Here is a 22,339-nt window from a genome sequence, read left to right on the forward strand (position 1 = left end):
ACTGCCTTATGACCCATCAATCCCACTGCTGGGCATACACACCGAGGAAACCAGAACGGAAAGAGACACATGTACCCCAATGTTCATTGCGGCACTGTTTATAATAGCCAGGACATGGAAACAACCTAGATGTCCATCAGCAGATGAATGGATAAGAAAGCTGTGGTACATATACACAATGGAGTATTACTCAGCCATTAAAAAGAATACATTTGAATCAGTTCTAATGAGATGGATGAAACTGGAGCCGATTATACAGAGTGTAGTAAGCCAGAAAGAAAAACACCAATACAGTATACTAACACATATATATGAAATTTAGAAAGATGGTAATGATGACCCTGTATGCGAGAGAGCAAAAGAGACACAGATGTGTAGAGCGGACTTTTGGACTCTGAGGGAGAGGGGGAGGATGGGATGATTTGGGAAAATGGCATTGAAACATATATACTATCATGTAAGAAACGAATCACCAGTCTATGTCCGATGCAGAATACAGGATGCTTGGGGCTGGTGCACGGGGATGATCCACAGAGATGTTATGGGGAGGGAGGTGGGAGGCAGGTTCATGTTTGGGAATGCATGTACACCCGTGGTGGATCCCTGTCAATGTATGGCAAAACCAATACAGTATTGTAAAGTAAAATAAAGTAAAAATTAAAATTAAAAAATAAAATAAAACGATATTATCATCTCAATAGATCCAGGAAAAGACTTTGACAAAATTCAGCATCCATTTAAAAAAAAAAAAAAGCTTCAAAAAATGGCCATAGAAGGAACCTACATCAACATAGTAAAGACCATATATGAAAAGCCCACAGCACATAAAATCTCAATGGTGAAAAATTAAAAGCTTCCCCTCTAAGATCAGGAACAATACAAGTGTTTCCACTCTCACCACTATTCTTCAACATAGTATTGGAAGTCCTAGCTATGGCAATTAGAGAATAAAAAGAAACAAAATGAATCCGGATTGGTTAAGCAGAAGTAAAACTCTCACTGTATACAGATGCCATGGTAATATACATGGAAAACCCAAAAGAAACGATCAGAAAATGATAAGAGCTAATCAGTGCATTCAGCAGATTCGTGATATACAAGGTCAATACACAGAAATTATTTGCACTCCTATATACAAATAATGAAAAATCAGAAAGAGAAATTAAGGAATCAATAGCATTCACCATTGCAACAACAACAACAACAACACACATAAATTAATTAATTAATTAAATATCTAGGAAGAAACATACCTAAGGAGACAAAATACCTGTTAAAAAAAAAAAAAAAAAAAAAAAAACTTTAGGACACTAAGAGAAGATATCAAAGATGGCATAAACAGATGCAGAGATAGTCCATGTTCCTGGGTAGGAAGAAGCAATATTGTTAAAATGACTATACTACCAAATGCAATCTACAGGTTCAATGCAATCCCTATCAAATTACCAATGACATTTTTCACAGAACTAGAGCAAAAAATTTCACAATTCATATGGAAACACAAAAGACCATGAATAACCAAAATAGCCTTGAGAAAGAAGAATGGAGCTGGAGGAATCAACCTTCCTGACATCAGAGTATACTACAAAGCTACAGTCATCAAGACAGTGTGGTGCTGGCACAAATACAGAAATACAGACAAATGGGACAAGATAGAGAACCCAGAGATAAACCCACTCACCTAGGGGTAACTTATTTTTGACAAAGGAGGCAAGAATATACAATGGGGAAAAGACAGACTCTTCAATAGGTGGTGCTGGGAAAACAGCACAGCTATGTGCAGAATAATGAAATTAGATCAGTACCTAATGCCATACACAAAGATAAACTCAAAATAGATTAAGGACCCAAATGTAAGACCAGAAGCTATTAAACTGTAAGAGGAGAACCTAGGCAGAACACTCAATGACATAAATCAGAGCAAGATCTTCTATTACCCACCTCCTAGAGTAATGGAAATAAAAACAAAAATAAACAAGTGGGATCCAGTTAAATTTAAAAGCTTTCACATAGCAAAGGAAACTACAAACCAGGTAAAAAGACAACCCTCAGAATAGGGGAAAGTGATAGCAAAGGAAATAAATAGCTGATAAAGAATTAATTTTCAAAATATACAAGCAGCTTATACAACTCAATACCAGAAAAGCAGGCAACCCAATCAAAAAGTGGGAAAGGTACTTGAAGAGCCATTTCTCCAAAGAAGACATACAAATTTCTAACAAGCTCATGAAAATATGCTCAACGTCATTCATTATTAGAGAAATGCAAATCAAAACTACAATAAGATACCACCTCTCATCAGTCAGAACGGCCATCAACAAAATGTCTACAAACAATAAATTCTGGAGAGGGTGTGGAGAAAAGGGAACACTCTTGCACTGCTGGTGGGAATGAAAACTGATACAGCCACTATGGAAGATGGTATGGAGACTCCTTAAAAAAAAAAACTAGGAATAAAACCAGTATATGACCCAGCAATCTCAATCCTGGGCATATACCCTGAGGAAATGAAAACTGAAAAAGACATATGTACCCCTATGTTCACTGGAGCACTATTTACAATAGCTAGAACATGGAAGCAACCTAGGTGTTCATTGGCCAATAAATGGATTAAAAAGCTGTGGTACAATATAATACTACTCAGCCATAAAAACGAACAAATTTGAATCTGTTTTAATTAAGTGGATGAAACTAGAGCCCATTACACCGAGTGAAGTAAGTCAGAAAGAAAAATATAAAATTGTATACTGACATATATGTATGGAATCTGAAGATATAGCACTGATGAATTTATTTTCAGGGCAGCAATGGAGAAACAGACATAGAGAACAGACCTACGGACAATCTGGGAGGAGAGGAGGGAGCAGAGATGTATGAAGAGTGTAACATAGAGATTCACAATACTATGTGTAAAACAGATAGCCAGTGGCAATTTGCCGTTTATCTCAGGGAACTCAAACAGGAGCTCTGTGTCAGGCTATTGGGTAGGGTGGGGAGAGGGATGGGAGGGAGGTCTGGGAGGGGGTGGACATGGGTGTACTCATGGTTGATTCTTGTTGATGTATGACAGAAAACAACAACATTTGTAAAGCAATTATCCTCCAATTAAGAAATTATATATATATGTATGTGTGTGTATTCTGGCCTGAGTCCAACAAAGAGTTGCACATGACTGAGGGACTTTGACTTTCACTTCCATGACAGCCATCACATGATTCTAAGAAATAGCCTATTGGGAGCCTTTTAGAGTTTCTGTTTATTGTCATAGGCCCTCTGATGAATGTAATAGGTTGGGGGATAAGTACATTAAAATGGGCTTTCTAGGTGGCAGAGTGGTAAAGAATCCATCTGCCATTGCAGGAGATGCAAGAGACAGGGGTTATATCCCTGGGTCAGGAAGATGCCCTGGAGTAGGAAATGGCAACATGCTCCAGTATTCTTCCCTGGAAAATTCTATGGTCAGAGGAGCCTGGTGGGCTACAACCCATGGGATCACAAAGAGTCGGACACAAGTAAGCAAACACACACAATGCACACACACACTCAAACGCACACTTTAAAATGACTAGCATTATTTTTTGTCCTCACTGTCCTAATCCTCAAGTAATCAATTTTAGTTTCTCAGAAAAAAAAAATTAATATAAGAAAGAAGTATCTTCTCTAACTTGAGTCTATATCTGAGGCCACCAGGTTGGAATTATTCCATTATTGATATTCACATAACTTTCACCTTTCTAAGAAATCCAAGTTTTGATAGAGGAAGCTCACATGTTTTGGTTCAAAGGACAGGGACTAAAGGGCTTCTCTGGTGACTCAGTGATAAAGAAGCCACCTGAAATCCAAGAGATTCAGGTTTAGTCTCCGGGTTGGAAAGATACCCTGGAGAATAAAATGGCAACCCACTTCAGTGGGTTGGAAACCCCATGGGGTTGTCTTGGAAACCCCATGGATAGAGGAGCATGGAGGGCTACAGTCCATGCGGTCACAAAAGAGTCAGACACAAGTTAGTGACTAAACAACAATAACAATAACAGAGACTAAAGTTCCCCACTTATTCTTAATAAGTGTTTCTTGAACACATCTCTAAAGAGTATATCTTTCTAACACAAAGGCTTTCCATCAAAGGAAATTATTAACTTCTGGGAGAGAAAATAACAGCTACAAGAAAAAGTTCTTGATTTTTTGTGGCAACCCCATTAAATATCCTTGAATTGTAGGTTAAAAAACAAAAAACACTTGTGTGTGTGTGTGTGTGTGTGTGTGTGTGTGTGTGTGTGTGTGTGGTTGTTTTTCACATCTTCAGAACAAGCTTCATCAAGGATGAAATGACTCATTTGAATGTGTTTCCATTACATATTCTGCCTCCTACCTATGGGATCATGGCCATTTATATAAGATCATTTCTGTACAGCATTCCAAATAAACTAATTTTAAATTCAAGTCTTGGGTTTTCTGTGAAAAAGTTTTGAGGCTTTAGGCTAGAAAGAAATATTTAGACATAAAAAATAATTCTATGCTATCGATTTGATATTGAATTATCCAACAGACTGACTCCAAAAAGGAAAAGGAGTACAAGGCTGTATATTATCACCCTGCTTATTTAACTTATATGCAGAGTACATTATGAGAAATGCTGGGCTGGAAGAAGTACAAACTGGGATCAAGATTGCCGGGAGAAATATCAATAACCTCAGATATGCAGATGACACCACCCTTATGTCAGAAAGTGAAGAGGAACTAAACAGCCTCTTGATGAAAGCGAAAGAGGAGAGTGAAAAATTTGGCTTAAAGCTCTACATTCTGAAAACTAAGATCATGGCATCCGGTCCCATCACTTCATGGGAAATAGATGGGGAAACAGTGGAAACAGTGGCTGACTTTATTTTGGGGGGCTCAAAGTCACTGCAGATGGTGACTACAGCCATAAAATGAAAAGACACTTACTCCTTGGAAGGAAACTTATGAACAACCTAGACAGCATATTAAAACGCAGAAACTCCTTTGCCAACAAAGGTCCATCTAATCAAGGCTATGGATGTGAGTGTTGGACTATAAAAAAAGTTGAGCACCAAAGAATTTATCCTTTTTTTTTTTTTTTCTCTGTGCATGGTAGACCTTTAATAGACATATCTTTTTTTTTCTTTTTTTTCTTTTTTAAATTTTAAAATCTTTAATTCTTACATGTGTTCCCAAACATGACCCCCCCTCCCACCTCCCTCCCCACAACATCTCTCTGGGTCATCCCCATGCACCAGCCCCAAGCATGCTGCACCCTACATCAGACATGGACTGGCGATTCAATGGGGATTCTAACATGTAGACTATCATGTAAGAATTGAATTTATGCTTTTGAACTGTGGTGTTGGAGAAAACTCTTGAGAGTCCCTTGGACTGCAAGGAGAGCCAACCAGTCCATCCTTAAGGAGATCAATCCTGGGTGTTCATTGGAAGGACTGACGTTGAAGCTGAAACTCCAGTACTTTGACCATCTGATTTGAAGAGCTGACTCATTGGAAAAGACCCTGATGCTGGGAAAGATTGAGGGCAAGAGGAGAAGGGGACGACAGAGGATGAGATGATTGGATGGCATCATCGACTCAATGGACATGGGTTTGGATGGGCTCCAGCAGTTGGTGATGGTCAGGCAGGCCTGGTGTGCTGCAGCTCATGGGGTCGCAAAGAGTCGGACAGGACTGAGTGATTGAACTGAATTGAATACAGTCTCTTTCTGAGTATGTCATATCTTCTATATTGAGTTACTTATGCAAAGAAGATGTCAATTTAAAGATGGGATTGGTTCTGAACAGCCCCAAATATCATTAAAATCATCTAAATACAAAAGGTAAGTTTAAAAAAAACAACAACACTTAAAAAATAGTGCCAACGCTCATTAAAGATTACTTTTAAAAATTAAAAAGGCCATTAATTTCATACACATTTATCATTATGTTTCAGTAATTTTCCTATAGAGTATTAGCACATGTCATCCTCACCCCATTCATCAAAAGATAGCTGGTAAATATCATTAACCTAATTTACTTGGGCAAAATTTGAGGCTCATAGAGATTAAGAAATTTGTAGGACTAGGCCCTCTAACAATAGGCTTTTTGTGTCGTGAGAAACTTCATTTAATAATCAAGACTAGCTATTAGAATGAAAACAAAATAAATACACTTCACAAACAAAATGGCATTAATGTATTAAATCATATTAATTATCACTTGTTTAATCCAAATATGAAACTGAAGAACTCTCTCTGAAATTAATTGGTGTGAATGATATGGATCTCTGTGGCTTCTTTGAAAATAAAATAGTAGATGATTTTCCTTTGGTTTATTGTATGGTAAAATATTTCTCTGTCTTATTGCTCGAAATGTCAATTCTTATCACATGGGGGTATAGACAGTGTATAGACAGTCATGAAAAGAAGTGAGGGTCCTTTGTGCATCCATAACTGTGTGAGGGATATTTTCACATAACTTTTTCCTCAAATGATTCTTAGACTGTGAGGTGTACATAATGTTTCTCACATGTTAGAGGAAACAAGGATATAAGATAACAAGAAATGTGCCCTAGGTCAAGAAGTTGCATGTAGGAAAAAGCCAAATTCTAATCTGGTCTTCCTGATTCTCAAGACAATATATCTCACCAGCAGGATTCTTATTTACAACTTTTCAAGAGGAGTCTGTGGGATCATGCTTTGCAAGGGAACTGGGGAGACAAGAAATGGGGTGAGAGAGTAACAAAGAAAAAAAGAACCTTCAATGAGGCATAGTTATTAATTATAGTTAGTTTACTAATATTTGAGTGTTATAATATAGTGTGTGTGTATGTGTAATTCGGTATCTGTTGATTAAATCATTTCAAATATACTTGCCTCTGAGGCAATATTAAAAGTTATAATTATTATGTTCATATCAAAAGGAGTTTATTCGGTTAATATTGTTTGCTATAACATCACACTATAGAGTGTGTGTGAAAATTTTGGAAGAAAAAGAAGATAAGATGTATAATCTAATCTTATCTTGGCTTGATCTTGAGTAAGATCCTTGATTTCTCTGTTTCTATTTCCTAATGTATAAAATAAGCATACATTATAGTATCACTCATTTCATAGGTTTATAATGAGAATTTTTTAAAAACCTTCTACAAATCACTTGGAGCATAATTAAGGGTTGATTAAATTTTTGGTAATATGACAGTTAACATTATTGCCAACATTTTTCTTTGAGAATGTTCCTCATGTACTAAATGGATGAAATAATAGCATCTACAAAGTTTACTATCTTGTTATGGTGATTTCAATCAATCATTAAAAGTATATTTATTAGCTATCATACAGTTATTGGATTTAGGCAAAATGTTTGTCATTTGATTATAATAGCTCCTGTATTACTTTATTACCTTTCCATCATAAATATCCTGCTATACTTTCAATTACTATAAACAGTCTGACACTGGAAATTATTTATCTTTCATCACCTTACAGAAGCTCAGTACACCGTACCTAAGTGATACAAATATATTTACTAGATATATATCTAAAATCCCCTCTTTCTCAAATCCTTCTTCATCCCACATTCAAATTCTCAACTACTTTTCCTGCTTTCCCATAAACCAAGAATAAAGAAAAAACCCAAGATGCTTAGCTTGCATTTATAGGCTTTACATCCATCTTCTACACTTTTCAGACTTTGCTGTCACTATATCTAGAGATCTTCTGATTCATGTTGGGCTCTGAGGCATCTCACATGATTAAGTGTGCAGAGAAAATCCCCTGCCCATGTTTACTAAATTCCTCATGTCTATAAACATCACCATACTCCAAAAGATAATGTGAATAATTTTCGAGGAAATAGAACATTTTTTCCTATCTGAAAAATAAAAAAAGAAAATCTCATAAGTGTTCACATTTCAGTAGAGTCTAGAGATATATAACTTATTATGTTAATAACTTCAAGGTTCAATTTAAGAAAAAAAATGATTTTTTCTCAAGCAATGTAACTATGCATACCATTAAATATATGGAGAATAAGAATAATGTTATAGAATTTATTCTACAGGGGCTCACAGAAAATCCAAAAAAGCAGAAAATCACATTTATTGGGTTTTTAGTCATCTATATTGTGTTTGTGGTAGCAAATGTGCTCATTGTGGTCACCATCACTGCCAGTTCATTATCAGAGTCCCCTATGTACTATTTCCTGGCCTATCTCTCCTTTATTGATGCTTGCTATTCCTCTGACTTTTCATACTGCTCATGGGGTTCTCAAGGCAAGAATACTGAAGTGGTTTGCCATTCCCTTCTCCAGTGGACCACATTCTGTCAGACCTCTCCAACATATCCCATCCATCTTGGAAGACCCTACATGGCATGGCTTAGTTTCATTGAGTTAGACAAGGCTGCGGTCTATGTGATCAAATTGGCTAGTTGTCTGTGATTGTGTTTTCAGTCTGCCTGCCTTCTGATGCTGTCTCTCAGTGCCTAACATCTTACTAGGGTTTCTCTTACATTGGACATGGGGTATCTCTTCACAGCTGTCCCAGCGAAGCACAGCCACTGCTCCTTACCTTGGACAAGGGGTATCTCCTCTCCGTCACTGCCCCTGACCTTGATTCAGTTATATATGTATATTTATGCTCTGCTGTGCATAGTTGCTCAGTCGTATTGTTTATAGATCCTGAGAGCCTGGAATCCGGACAGGGAATATGTTTTTCCATTCATTTTCAGCTGGCTTGAAAATTGGAGTTGGAATCCTACAAAGGTTCAGTCTGCAGCTTTGAGAGAACCAGAGATCAAATTGCCAACATCTGCTGGATCATCAAAAACCAAGACAGTTCCCCAAAAAACATCTATTTCTGCTTTATTGACTATGCCAAAGCCTTTGACTGTGGATCACAATAAACGGTGGGAAATTCTGAAACAGATGGGAATACCAGACCACCTGATCTGCCTCTTGAGAAACCTGCATGTAGGTGAGAAGGAAACAGAACTGGACATGAATCAACAGACTGCTTCCAAATAGGAAAAGGAGTACATCAAGGCTGTGTACTGTCAACCTGCTTATTTAACTTATATTCAGAGTACATCATGAGAAATGCTAGGCTGGAAGAGGCACAAGCTGGATTCAAGCTTGCCGGGAGAAACACCAATAATGTCAGATATGCAGATGACACCACCCTTATGGCAGAAAGTGAAGAGGAACTAAAAGCTTCTTGATGAAAGTGAAAGAGGAGAGTGACAAAGTTGGCTTAAAGCTCACCATTCAGAAAACGAAAATCATGGCATCTGGTCCCATCACTTCATGGGAAATAGATGGGGAAACAGTGGAAACAGTGTCAGACTTTATTTTGGGGGGCTCCAGAATCACTGCGGACGGTGACTGCAGCCATGAAATTAAAAGACACTTACTCCTTGGAAGGAAAGTTATGACCAATCTAGACAGCATATTAAAAAGCAGAAACATTACTTTGTCAACAAAGGTCCATCTAGTCAAGGCTATGATTTTTCCAGTGGTCATGTATGGATGTGAGTGTTGGACTATAAACAAAGCTGAATGCTGAAGAATTGATGCTTTTGAACTGTAGTGTTGAAGAAGACTCTTGAGACTCCCTTGGACTGTGAAGAGATCCAACCAGTCCATCCTAAAAGAGATCAGTTCTGGGTGTTCATTGGAAGGACTGTTGTTGAAGCTAAAACTCCAATTCTTTGGCCACCTGATGCAAAGAGCTGACTCATTTGAAAAGACCCTGATGCTGGGAAAGATTGAGGGCAGGAAGAGAAGTAGAATGCAGAGGATGAGATGGTTGGATGGTATCACCTTCTCTATGGGCATGGGTTTGGGTGGACTCCAGCAGGTGGTGATGGACAGGGAGGCCTGGCATGCTGTAGTTTCATGGGGTTGCAAAGAGTCGAACATGACTGAGCGACTGAACTGAACTGAACTGAAATGATTCCTCTGTCAATACCCCTAAACTGTTAGTAGATTCACTCCATGAAAAAAAGACCATTGTATTTAATGCGTGCATGACCCAAATTTTGGGGAACATTTCTTTGGAGATGTTGAAGTCATCCTGCTTACTGTGATGACCTGTGGCCACTATGTGGCCATCTGCAAGCCCCTTGCACTATGCAAGCATCATGACTCATCGAGTATGTCATCTGTTAATGGGAGTGTCATGGGTAGCAGGCTTTCTTCATAGATTCATACAGATCATCTTCATCTTCAGATTACCTTCCTGTGGCCCTAATATCATAGATCACTTTATGTGTGACTTGAATCCTTTGCTCAATCTTGCCTGTACTAATACTCTAGGGCTCTTTGCTGCTGTCAACAGTGGTTTCCTTTGTCTGTTAAACTTCCTTCTCTTGATTGGCTCCTACGTGGTCATTCTGCGCTCCTTAAGGTCCCAGAGCTTGGAGGCAAGGCAAAAAGCTCTCTCCACATGTGTCTCCTATACAACAGTTGTGGTCCTATTTTTTGTGCCCTGCATATTTGTATACTTGAAACCAGCAACTACTTTACCTACTGATAAAGCAGTGGCTGTATTCTACACTATGATAACTCCCATGTTAAATCTTTTAATCTATACTTTGACAATTGCTCACATGAAAAACACTATTAAGAAACTGTATAGTAGGAAAGCTATTTCAGATGAATCATAAAATGTGATTGGAACCTAACATGTATTCAGTGGCAGCAAGGTTCAAAAATGCATTGTCAATAATCTTATAAATGAATACTTATGATATAAAGAAAATAGTTAAGCATTATAATCATAAATTCTGCAGTGACAGAAGAAATGATGGCAAAAAATAAGTATTTAGGCAAGGATAAACATTTGGAATATTCTTGCATATTACCGAATTCAACAATGTATATAGATTCACAAGCATTCATTCTAATAAAAAATTAAAGAAATATAAAATGTATTGGTATTGAGAGTAATCTTCATAACAATCCAAAGAGGTAGAAACTGCTATTATCTCCTTTTTATAAGCAGGAAACAAATCGAAAAAAACCGAACTTCTAAACCAGAAATAATAAAGTGTGTGTGTGTGTGTGTGTGTGTGTGTGTGTGTGTATACCCATATATGTATATATGGGCTTCCCTGGTAGCTCAGCGGTAAAGAATCTGCCCACAATGCAGATTCATAGGTTTGAATCCTATGTTGGAGAGATCACTTGGAGAAAGGAATGGGCTAAACACTCAGGTATTCTGGCCTGAAGAAATCTATGTACTGTATAGTCCATGGAATCACAAAGACATTAATAAATAAAGTATAATATAGTATATATGCTATGAAAGTGAAAGTGAAGTCGCTCAGTCATGTCCAATTCTTTGTGACCCCATCTACTGTAGCTACCAAGCGCCTCTGCCCATGAGTTTCCAGGCAAGAGTACCTGGAGTGGGTTGCCATTTCGTTCTCTAGGCGATTTTCCCAACCCAGGGGTTAAACTGGGCTCTCCTGCGTTGCAAGCAGACGCTTTACTGTCTGAGCCACCAGGGAAGTCTCACACAGACATATATATGTGTGTGTGTGTGTGTGTGTGTGTGTGTGTGTGTGTGTGTGTGTGTGTGTGTTGTGTCCTACCATTTCTGACTCCATGGATTGTAGACTGCCAGGCTCCCCTGTCCATGGAATTCTCCAGGCAAGAATATTGAAGTTGTTAGTCATTTCTTCCTCCAGGAAACTGGCCAGGGTCTTCCGCATTGCACACAGATTCTTTACCATTTGAGCCACCAGGGAAGCCCTGTATGTTATATTATATATTCAGTTCAGTTCAGTCTCTCAGTCGTGTCCAACTCATTGCAACCCCATGAACTACAGCAGGCCAGGCCTCCCTGTCCATCTCCAAATTCTGGAGTTCACTCAAACTCATGTCCATCGAGTCAGTGATGCCATCCAGCCATCTCATCCTCTGTCGTCCCCTTCTCCTCCTGCCCTCAATCCCTCCCAGCATCAGAGTCTTTTCCAATGATTCAGCTCTTTGCATCAGGTGGCCAAAGCATTGGAATTTCAGCTTCAGCCTCAGTCCTTCCAAAGAACAACCAGGACTGATCTCCTTTAGAATGGATTGGTTGAATCTCCTTGCAGTCCAAGGGACCCTCAAGTCTTCTTGAAAACCACAATTCAAAAGCATCAATTCTTCAGCGCTCAGCTTTCTTCACAGTCCAACTCTCACATCCATGACTACTGGGAAAACAATAGCCTTGACTAGATGGACATCTGTTGGCAAAGTAATGTCTCTGCTTTTGAATATGCTATCTAAGTTGGTCATAACTTTCCTTCAAAGCAGTAAGTTTCTTTTAATTTCATGGCTGCAATCACCATCTGCAGTGATTTTGGACCCCCAAAAAAGAAAGTCTGACACTGTTCCCACTGTTTCCCTATCTATTTCCCATGAAGTGATAGGACTGGATACCATGATACTAGTTTTTTGAATGTTGAGCTTTAAGTGAACATTTTGACTCTCTTCTTTCACATTCATCAACAGGTTTTTTAATTCCTCTTCACTTTCTGCCATAAGGGTGATGTTATCTGCATATCTGATGTTATTGATATTTCTCCCAGCAATCTTGATTTCAGCTTGTGCTTCTTCCAGCCCAGCATTTCTCATGATATACTCTGCATATAATTTAAATAAGCAGGGTGACAATATACAGCCTTGACGTACTCCATTTCCTCTTTGGAACCAGTCTGTTGTTCCATGTCCAATTCTCACTGTTGCTTCCTGACCTGCATATAGGTTTCTCAACAGTCAGGTCAGGTGGTCTGGTATTCCCATCTCTTTCAGAATTTTTCACAGTGCTTTGCAATCCACACAGTTAAAGGCTTTGGCGTAGTCAATAAAGCAGAAATAGATGCTTTTCTGAACTCTCTTGCTTTTTCCATGATCCAGCAGATTTTGGTCATTTGATCTCTGGTTCCTCTGCCTTTTCTAAAACCAGTTTGAACATCTGAAAGTTCACGGTTCACTTATTGCTGAAGTTTGGCCTGGAGAATTTTGATCATTACTTTACTAGAGTGGACTAAGGTTCATGACATTGTACAGGAGACAGGGATCAAGACCATCCCCACGGAAAAGAAATGCAAAAAAGCAAAATGGCTGTCTATGGAAGCATGACAAATAGCTGTGAAAAGAAGAGAAGTGAAAAGCCAAGGAGAAAAGGAAAGATATAAGCATCTGAATGCAGAGTTACAAAGAATAACAAGAAGAGACAAGAAAGCCTTCTTCAGAGATCAATGCAAAGAAATAGAGGAAAAGAACAGAATGGGAAAGACTAGAGATCTCTTCAAGAAAATTAGAGATATCAAGGGAATATTTCATGCAAAGATGGGCTTGATAAAGGACAGAAATGGTATGGACCTAACAGAAGCAGAAGATATTAAGAAGAGGTGGCAAGAATACACAGAAGAACTGTACAAAAAAGATCTTCACTACCCAGATAATCACGATGGTGTGATCACTCATCTAGAGCCAAACATCCTGGAATGTGAAGTCAAGTGGGCCTTAGAAAGCATCACTGTGAACAAAGCTAATGGAGGTGATGGAATTCCAGTGGAGCTGTTTCAAATCCTGAAAGATGATGCTGTCAAAGTTCTGCACTCAATATGCCAGCAAATTTGGAAAACTCAACAGTGGCAACAGGACTGGAAAATGTCGGTTTTCATTCCAATCCCCCAAAAAAGGCAATGCCAAAGAATGCTCAAACTACTGCACAATGGCACTCATCTCACACACTAGCAAAGTAATGTTCAAAATTCTCCAAGCCAGGCTTCAGCAATACGTGAACCGTGAAATTCCTGATGTACCAGCTGGTTTTAGAAAAGGCAGAAGAACCAGAGATCAAATTGCCAACATCTGCTGGGTCATGGAAAAAGCAAGAGAGTTTCAGAAAAACATCTATTTCTGCCTTATTGACTATACCAAAGCCTTTGAGTGTGTGGATCACAATAAACTGTGGAAAATTCTGAAAGAGATGGGAATACCAGACCACCTGACCTGCCTCTTGACAAATCTGTATGCAGGTCAGAAAGCAACAATTAGAAGTGGACATGGAACAACAGACTGTTTCCAAATAGGAAAAGGAGTACGTCAAGGCTGTATATTGTCACCCTGCTTATTTAACTTGTATGCAGAGTACATCATGAGAAACTCTGGACTGGAAGAAACACAAGCTGGAATCAAGATTGTAGGGAGAAATATCAATAACCTCAGATGTGCAGATGACACCACCCTTATGGCAGAAAGTGAAGAGGAACTAAAAAGCCTCTTGATGAAAGTGATAGAGGAGAGTAAAAAGTTGGCTTAAAGCTCAACATTCAGAAAACAAACATCATGGCATCCAGTCCCATCACTGCATGGGAAATGATGGAGAAACAGTGGAAAGTGTCAGACTTTCTTTTTTGGGGGTCCAAAATCACTGCAGATGGTGATTGCAGCCATGAAATTAAAAGACACTTATTCCTTGGAAGAAAAGTTATGAGCAAACTCAATAGCATATTCAAAAGCAGAGACCATTACTTTGCCAACTAACATCCGTCTAGTCAAGGCTATGGTTTTTCCAGTAGTCATGTATGGATGTGAGAGTTGGACTGTGAAGAGGTCTGAGCGCCGAAGAAATGATGCTTTTGAACTGTGGTGTTGGAGAAGACTCTTGAGAGTCCCTTGGACTGCAAGCAGATCCAACCAGTCCATTCTGAAGGAGATCAGCCCTGGGATTTCTTTGGAAGCAATGATGCTAAAGCTGAAACTCCAGTGCTTTGGCCACCTCATGAGAAGTGTTGACTGATTAGAAAAGACTTTGATGCTGGGAGGAATTGGGGGCAGGAGGAGAAGGGGACTACAGAGGATGCAATGGCTGGATGGCATCACTGACTCGATGAACGTGAGTCTCTGTGAACTTCTGGAGTTGGTGATGGACAGAGAAGCCTGGCATTCTGTGTTTCATGGGGTTCCAAATAGTCGGACATGACTGAGTGACTGAACTGAACTTACTAGAGTGTGAGATGAGTGCAGTTGTGCGGTAGTTTGAGTCTTTCTTTGGGACTGGAATGAAAACTGACCTTCTCCAGTCCTGTGGCGACTGCTAAGTTTTCCGTATTTGCTGGCATATTGAATGCAGCACTTTCACAGCATCATCTTTCAGGATTTGGAACAGCTCCACTGGAATTCCATCACCTCCACTAGCTTTGTTCATAGTGATGCTTTCTAAGGCCCACTTGACTTCACATTCCAGGATGTCTGGCTCTAGGTGAATGATCACACCATCATGATTATCTTGGCCATGAAGATCTTTTTGTACAGTTTTTATGTGTTCTTGCCACCTCTTCTTAATATCTTCTGCTTCTATTAGGTCCATACCATTTCTGTCCTTTATCAAGCCCATCTTTGCACAAACTGTTCCTTGGTATCTCTAATTTTCTTGAAGAGATTTCTAGTCTTTCCCATTCTGTTGTTTTCCTCTATTTCTTTGCATTGATCTCTGAAGAAGGCTTTCTTATCTCCCCTTGCTCTTTTTCAGAACTCTGCATTCAGATACTTATATCTTTCCTTTTCTCCTTGGCTTTTCACTTCTCTTCTTTTCACAGCTATTTATAAGACCTCCTCAGACAGCCATTTGGCTTTTTTTTTTTTTTTGCATTTCTTTTCCATGGGGATGGTCTTGATCCCTGTCTCCTGTACGATGTCACAAACCTCCATTCATAGTTCATCAGGCACTCTATCTATCAGATCTAGTCCTTTAAGTCTATTTCTCACTTCAATTGTATGATCATAAGGGATTTGATTTAGGTCATACTTGAATGATCTAGTGGTTTTCCCTACTTTCTTCAACTTAAGTCTGAATTTGACAATAAGGAATTCATGGTCTGAGTCACAGTCAGCTCCCTGTCTTGTTTTTGCTGACTGTATAGAGCTTCTCCATCTTCGGCTGCAAAGAATATAATCAATCTGATTTCGAGTTGACCATCTGGTGATTTCCATGTGTAGAGCCTTTTCTTGTGTTGTTGGAAGACGGTGTTTGCTATGACCAGTGTGTTCTCTTGGCAAAACTCTATTAACCTTTGCCCTGCTTCATTCCATATTCCAAGGCCAAATTTGGGATATTATTACATATACCATACATGAACAATTATATATTAGCTCATTATTTATGAATAAATTAAACAACTTTTCTGACTCATTTTTATATATCACAGTTGATATTATACTGACTGTAACATTGAGATTTGAAATTGCTTTCATATAAAAGTAAAGGTCCATTTAACCTCTATTAGGTCAGTCAGTTCAGTCACTCAGTCATATCTGACTCTTTGTGATTCCATGGAATGCAGCATGCCAGGCTTCCCTGTCCATTACCAACATCCGGATCTTGCTCAAAACATGTCCATCAAGTCTACGATGACATTCAACCATCTCACCCACAGTTGTCCCCTTCTCCTCCTGTCTTCAATCTTTCCCAGCATCAGGGTCTTTTCAAATGAGTCAGTTCTTTGTATCTGGTGTCCAAAGTATTGTAGTTTAAGCATCAGCATCAGTCCTTCCAAAGAATATTCAGGATTGATTTCCTTGAGGATCAACTGGTTTCATCTCCTTGCAGTCCAAGAGACTGTCAAGAGTCTTCTCCAACACCACAGTTCAAAAGCATCATTCTTCGGGCCTCAGCTTTATTTATAGTCCACCTCTCATATCCATACATGACTACTGGAAAAAATCATAGCTTTGATTAGGTGGACGTTTTTTTGAAAAGTACTGTCTCTTCTTTTTAATATGCTCTCTAGGTTGGTCATAGCTTTTCTTCAAAAAAGCAATTATCCTCATTACCTCCACCATAGTATGTCTCAGGTCAAACAACAGCAAGGAAGCACAGCCTGATAACCAAAAGAAAATTGAATTAAAGATTAAATGAGCATGGCCCCACCTATCAGAACAATACCCAGTTTCCACACAGTCTCTCCCATCAAGAAGCTTTCATAAGCCTCTTATCCTTATTCATCAGAGGGGAGTCAGAATGAAAACCACAGTCGCAGAAAACCAATCAAACTGATCACATTGACCACAGCTTTGTCTAGCTCATGAAACTGTGAATCATGCCATGTACGGCCACCCAAGATGGACGGGTCATGGTGGAGAGTTCTGACAAAACGTAGTCCACTGGGGAAGGGAATGGCAAACCACTTCAGTATCCTTGCCTTGAGAACCCCATGAACAGTATGAAAAGGCAAAAAGATAAAACACTGAAAAATGAACTCCCCAGGTTGGTAGACGCCCAATATGCTGCTGAAGGGTGTAGAAATAACTTCAGAAAGAATGAAGAGATGGAACCAAAGCAAAAACACTGCCCAATTGTGGGTGTGAATGGTGATGGAAATAAAGTCCCATGCTGTAAAGAACAATATTGCATAGGGACCTGGAATAGGTTGATGAATCAAAGTAAATTAGAAGCAGTCAAACAGGAGATGGCAAGAGTGAACATCAACATTTTAGGAGTCAATGAAATAAAATGGACTGGAATAGGTGAATTTAAATCAGATGACCATTATATCCACTATACATTGCAAGGGATTTCATTTAGTTCATACCTGAATGGTTTCGTGGTTTTCCCTACTTTTTTCAATTTAAGTCTGAATTTGGCAATGAAGAGTTCATGATCTGAGCTACAGTCAGCTCCCGGTCTTGTTTTCGCTGATTGTATAGAGCTTCTCCATCTTTGGCTGCAAAGAATATAATTAATATGATTTTTCTATTGGCCATTGGATGATGTCCATGTATAGAGTCTTTTCTTGTGTTGTTGGAAGAGAGTGCTTGCTATCATCATTGTGTTCTCTTGGCAAAACTTTATTACCCTTTGCTTGCCTTCATTCTGTACTCCAGGGTCAAATTTGCCTGTTACTCCAGGTATCTCTTGACTTCCTGCTTTTGCATTCTAGTTCCCTATGATGAAAAGGCCATCTTTTTTTAGGAACGTTAGTTGTAGAAGGGCTTGTAGGTACTCATAGAACCGTTCAACTTCAGTTTCTTCAGCACAGACTTGGATTACTGTGATATTGAATGGCTGCCTTGGAAATAAACAGAGATTATTCTGACTCTTTTGAGACTGCACCCAATTACTGCATTTTGGACTCTTTTGTTAACTATGAGGGCTACTCCATTTCTTTTAAGAGATTCTTGCCCACAGTAGTGAATAGAATCAGCATCTGAATTAAATTTGCCCATTCCAGTCCATTTTATTTCACTGATTCCTAAAATATTGATATTTAGTCTTAACATCTTCAATTTGACCACTTCTAATTTACCTGGATTCATTGACCTATCATTACAGGTTCCTATGTAGTATTGTTCTTTACAGCATCAGACTTTACTTCCATCACCAGTTACATCCACAGCTGGGCACTGTTTTTGCTTTGATTCTGTCTCTTCATTCTTTCTGAAGTTATTTCTCCACTCTTTAGTAGCAAATTGGGCATCTACCAACCTGGGAAGTTCATCTTTCAGTGTCCTATCTTTTGCCTTTTCATACTGTTCATGGGGTTCTCAAGGCAAGGATACTGAAGCGGTTTACAATTCCTTTCTCCAGTGGACCACTTTTGTCAGAACTCTCCACCATGACTCATCCACCTTGGATGCTCTACTCCGCATGGCTCATAGTTTCATTGGGCTAGAGAACTCTGCAATCCATGTGATCAGTTTGATTAGTTTTCTTCGACTGTGGTTTTTATTCTGTCTGCCCTCTGATGGATAAGGATAAGAGGCTTATGAAAGCTTCCTGATGGGAGAGACAGACTGTGGGGAAAACTGGGTATTATTCTGATGGCTGGGGCCATGCTCAGTAAATCTTTAATCCGCTTTTCTTTTGATCAGTGGGACTGTGTTTCCTCCCTGCTATTTGACCTGAGACAAACTATGGTGGGGGTAATGAAGATAATTTATTTTGGACTAAAAGCTATGACCAACCTAGAGAGCATATTAAAAATCAGAGACAGTACTTTTCCAAGAAAGTAATCAAAGAAAGTAACCATTTAATCAAAGCTATGATTTTTCCAGTAGTGATGTATGGATATGAGAGTTGGACTATAAAGAAAACTGAGCACCAAGGAATTGATTCTTTTGGACTGTGGTGTTGGAGAAGACTCTTGAGAGTCCCTTGGACTGCAAGGAGATCCAAACAATCCACCCTAAAGGAGATCAGTCCTGGGTGTTCATTGGAAGGACTGATGTTAAACCTGAAACCCCAATAGTTTGGCCACCTGATCAAAGAACTGACTCATTTGAAAAGACCCTGATGCTGGGAATGATTGAGGGTGGGAGGAGAAAGGGAGGACAGAGGATGAGATGGTTAGATGGCATCACTGACTCAATGGACATGAGTTTGAGTAAACTTTGGGTGTTGGTGATGGACAGGAAGGCCTGGCGTGCTGCAGTCCTAGGATTTGCAAAGAGTCGTACATGACTGAGTGACTTAACTGAACTGATATCTCTTCTTTAACAAGTTATTTTCCAATTAAATTATTATGTAATATTAAGGAGTGTTCCCTTGGTAGACAGTAGGTCTTTCATGTTAGGGAACACATGTAAGAATTAAAGATTTTAAAAATTTAAAAAATAAAAAAAAATTTTTAAAAAAGAATTAAAAACAAATAAACAAAAATAAAATAAATATAGTAGTGTTTACACATCAGTCTCAAACTCCCAATATATTCCTGCCTTCAGCTCTTTCCATGGTAACCATAAATTTGTTTTTGAAGTTTGTTTCTGTTTTATAAATAAATTCATTTTTTTTTTAGATTCCACATGTAAGCAATATCATGTAATATTTGTCTTTGTCTATCTGACTTACTTTACCTTTAGCATTTTAACCTCCAGGACCATTCATGATGTTATAAATGATCATATTTCATTATTTTAATAGCTGATTAATATTCTATTGTATTAATATAATAAGTACCAGATATTTTTAACTTCATCTGTCAATGGGCATTTAGGTTATTTATATGTCTTGGTTATTGTAAAGAGTGCCGAAGTTAATATTGGGGTGAATGGGTCCTTTGAAAACATGTTTTTTTCCAGGATATATGCCTAGGAGTGGGATTAATAAATCATATGGCCACTCTATTTTTATTTATTTATTTTTTGAACCTCCATACTGTTCTCCATAGTGGAGAAAGAGAAAAAGAAAGAAATCCCACATTTATGACAACATGGGTGACAGCTTTATACTAACTGGAAAAATGTAGACATATCCTATATCACCATTATGCAACAGATGAAAAAAACATACACATAAAATAGAATAGTGGTTACCAGGATTTGGGGGGTTGGAGTAATTGAAGAGAAGATAGTCAAAAGAGTATAAATTTGAAATTAGAAGATGAAATAGCTCTAGAGGTCTCATGTACAGCTTAGAAATTATAATCAACGATATTGTATTATATATTTCAAATAGTCAAGATACTAGATATTAAATATTCTCATCACAAAAAAGTACAGTTATGTGACTTATTAGTGCTGTTAGCTAATACCATGGTGGTAATCATATTTTAATATAAAATAGATCAGCAGTGTGTGCCTCTAATATGCACAATGTTCCATCAATCATACCTACTTTTTTTAAGGAGACAAAGAACTTGAATAGATGTGTATCCAAGCAAGATATTCTTTGTGAACCCATGAAGTGCAGCATGCCAGAATTCCCTGTCCTTCACGCTCTTCCTGAATTTACTTAACTCATGTCCACTGAGTCAGTGATGCCATCCAACCATCTTGTTATCTATTACACACTTCCCTTCTTGCCCTGAGTCTTTTCCAGAATCAAGGTCTTTTTCAACAAGTCAGCTCTCCCATCATGTGGCTAAAGGTGGCTTCAGCTTCAACACCAGCCTTTCCAATGCATATTTAGGGTTAATTTCCTTCAAAAATGACTGGTTTGATCTCCTTGTTATCCAAGAGAATTTCAAGAATCTTCTATAGCACCACAATTTGAAAACATCAATTCTTCAGTGCTCAGCCTCCTTTATTGTCCAAATCTCACATCCGTACACGACTGCTGAAAAAAACCAATTAGCTTTGACTATATCACTGCAGATGGTGACTGCAGCCATGAAATTAAAAGATGCTTACTCCTTGGAAGAAAAGTTATGACCAACATAGATAGCATGTTCAAAAGCAGAGACATTACTTTGCCGACTAAGGTCCGTCTACTCAAGGCTATGATTTTTTCCTAGTCATGTATGGATGTGAGAGTTGGACTGTGAAAAAGGCTGAGTGCCAAAGAATTGATCCTTTTGAACTGTGGTGTTGGAGAAGACTCTTGAGAGTCCCTTGGATTGCAAGGAGATCCAACCAGTCCATTCTGAAGGAGATCAGCCCTGGGATTTCTTTGGAAGGAATGATGCTAAAGCTGAAACTCCAGTACTTTGGCCACCTCATGCAAAGAGTTGACTCATTGGAAAAGACTTTGATGCTGGGAGGGGTTGGGGGCAGGAGGAGGAGGGGATGACAGAGGATGAGATGGCTGGATGGCATCACTGACTCGATGGATGTGAGTCTGAGTGAACTCCAGGAGTTGGTGATGGACAGGGAGGCCTGGCGTGCTGCGATTCATAGGGTCGCAAAGAGTTGGACACGACTGAGCTACTGAACTGAACTAATACGGACTTTTGTCAGCAAAGTGATGTCTCTGCTTTTTAATACACTATCTATGTTTGTCATAGCTATTCTTCCAAGGAGCAAGTGTCTTTTGATTTCCTGGCTGCAGTCACAATCCTCATTGATTATAGAGCCCAAGAAAATAAAACCTGCCATCATTTCCACATTTTCCCCATCCATTTGCCATGAACTAATAGGACAGTATACCATGATCTTTATTGTTTGAATGTTGAGTTTTAAGCCAGCTTTTTCATGCTCTTCTTTCACTTTATAAAGAGGCTCTTTATTTTCTCTTTACTTTCTGCCATTAAATTAGTATCATCTACATATCAGAGGTTGTTGATATTTCTCCCAGCAATCTTGATTCCAGTTTGTGATTCATCTGGCCAATAAGCAATGAAAATATGTCCACATCACTAATCACCCATGTGCACCTCAATGAAAATGCAAAATAAAGTGTTACATTTCTGAAGGAAAAAAAAAAAAAGATCCAGCATTTCTACTTTTAGGTATATACCAAAAAAAATTTAAAGCGGGTACTCGAAAACTACATTCATGATCATAGAAGCATTAGTCACAGTAGCCAAAACATGTAAGCAACATGCGAATTTTTTTAATGTGGTTTACATAAAGTGGAATATTATTCTACATTTAAAAGGTAGGAATTTCTGACGTTACAATATGGA

At 38.6% G+C, this 22,339-nt stretch overlaps 1 pseudogene; it reads left to right on the forward strand.

Moving 5' to 3' along the window:
* The first annotated feature begins 8,021 nt into the window (after window positions 1-8,021).
* Window positions 8,022-10,666, forward strand: LOC101108717 (olfactory receptor 4C46-like; annotated as a pseudogene).
* Window positions 10,667-22,339: the final 11,673 nt, after the last annotated feature.

The sequence above is a fragment of the Ovis aries genome, unplaced genomic scaffold (assembly GCF_016772045.2).
Source record: "Ovis aries strain OAR_USU_Benz2616 breed Rambouillet unplaced genomic scaffold, ARS-UI_Ramb_v3.0 scaffold_90, whole genome shotgun sequence".
Lineage (NCBI taxonomy): Eukaryota > Metazoa > Chordata > Mammalia > Artiodactyla > Bovidae > Ovis > Ovis aries.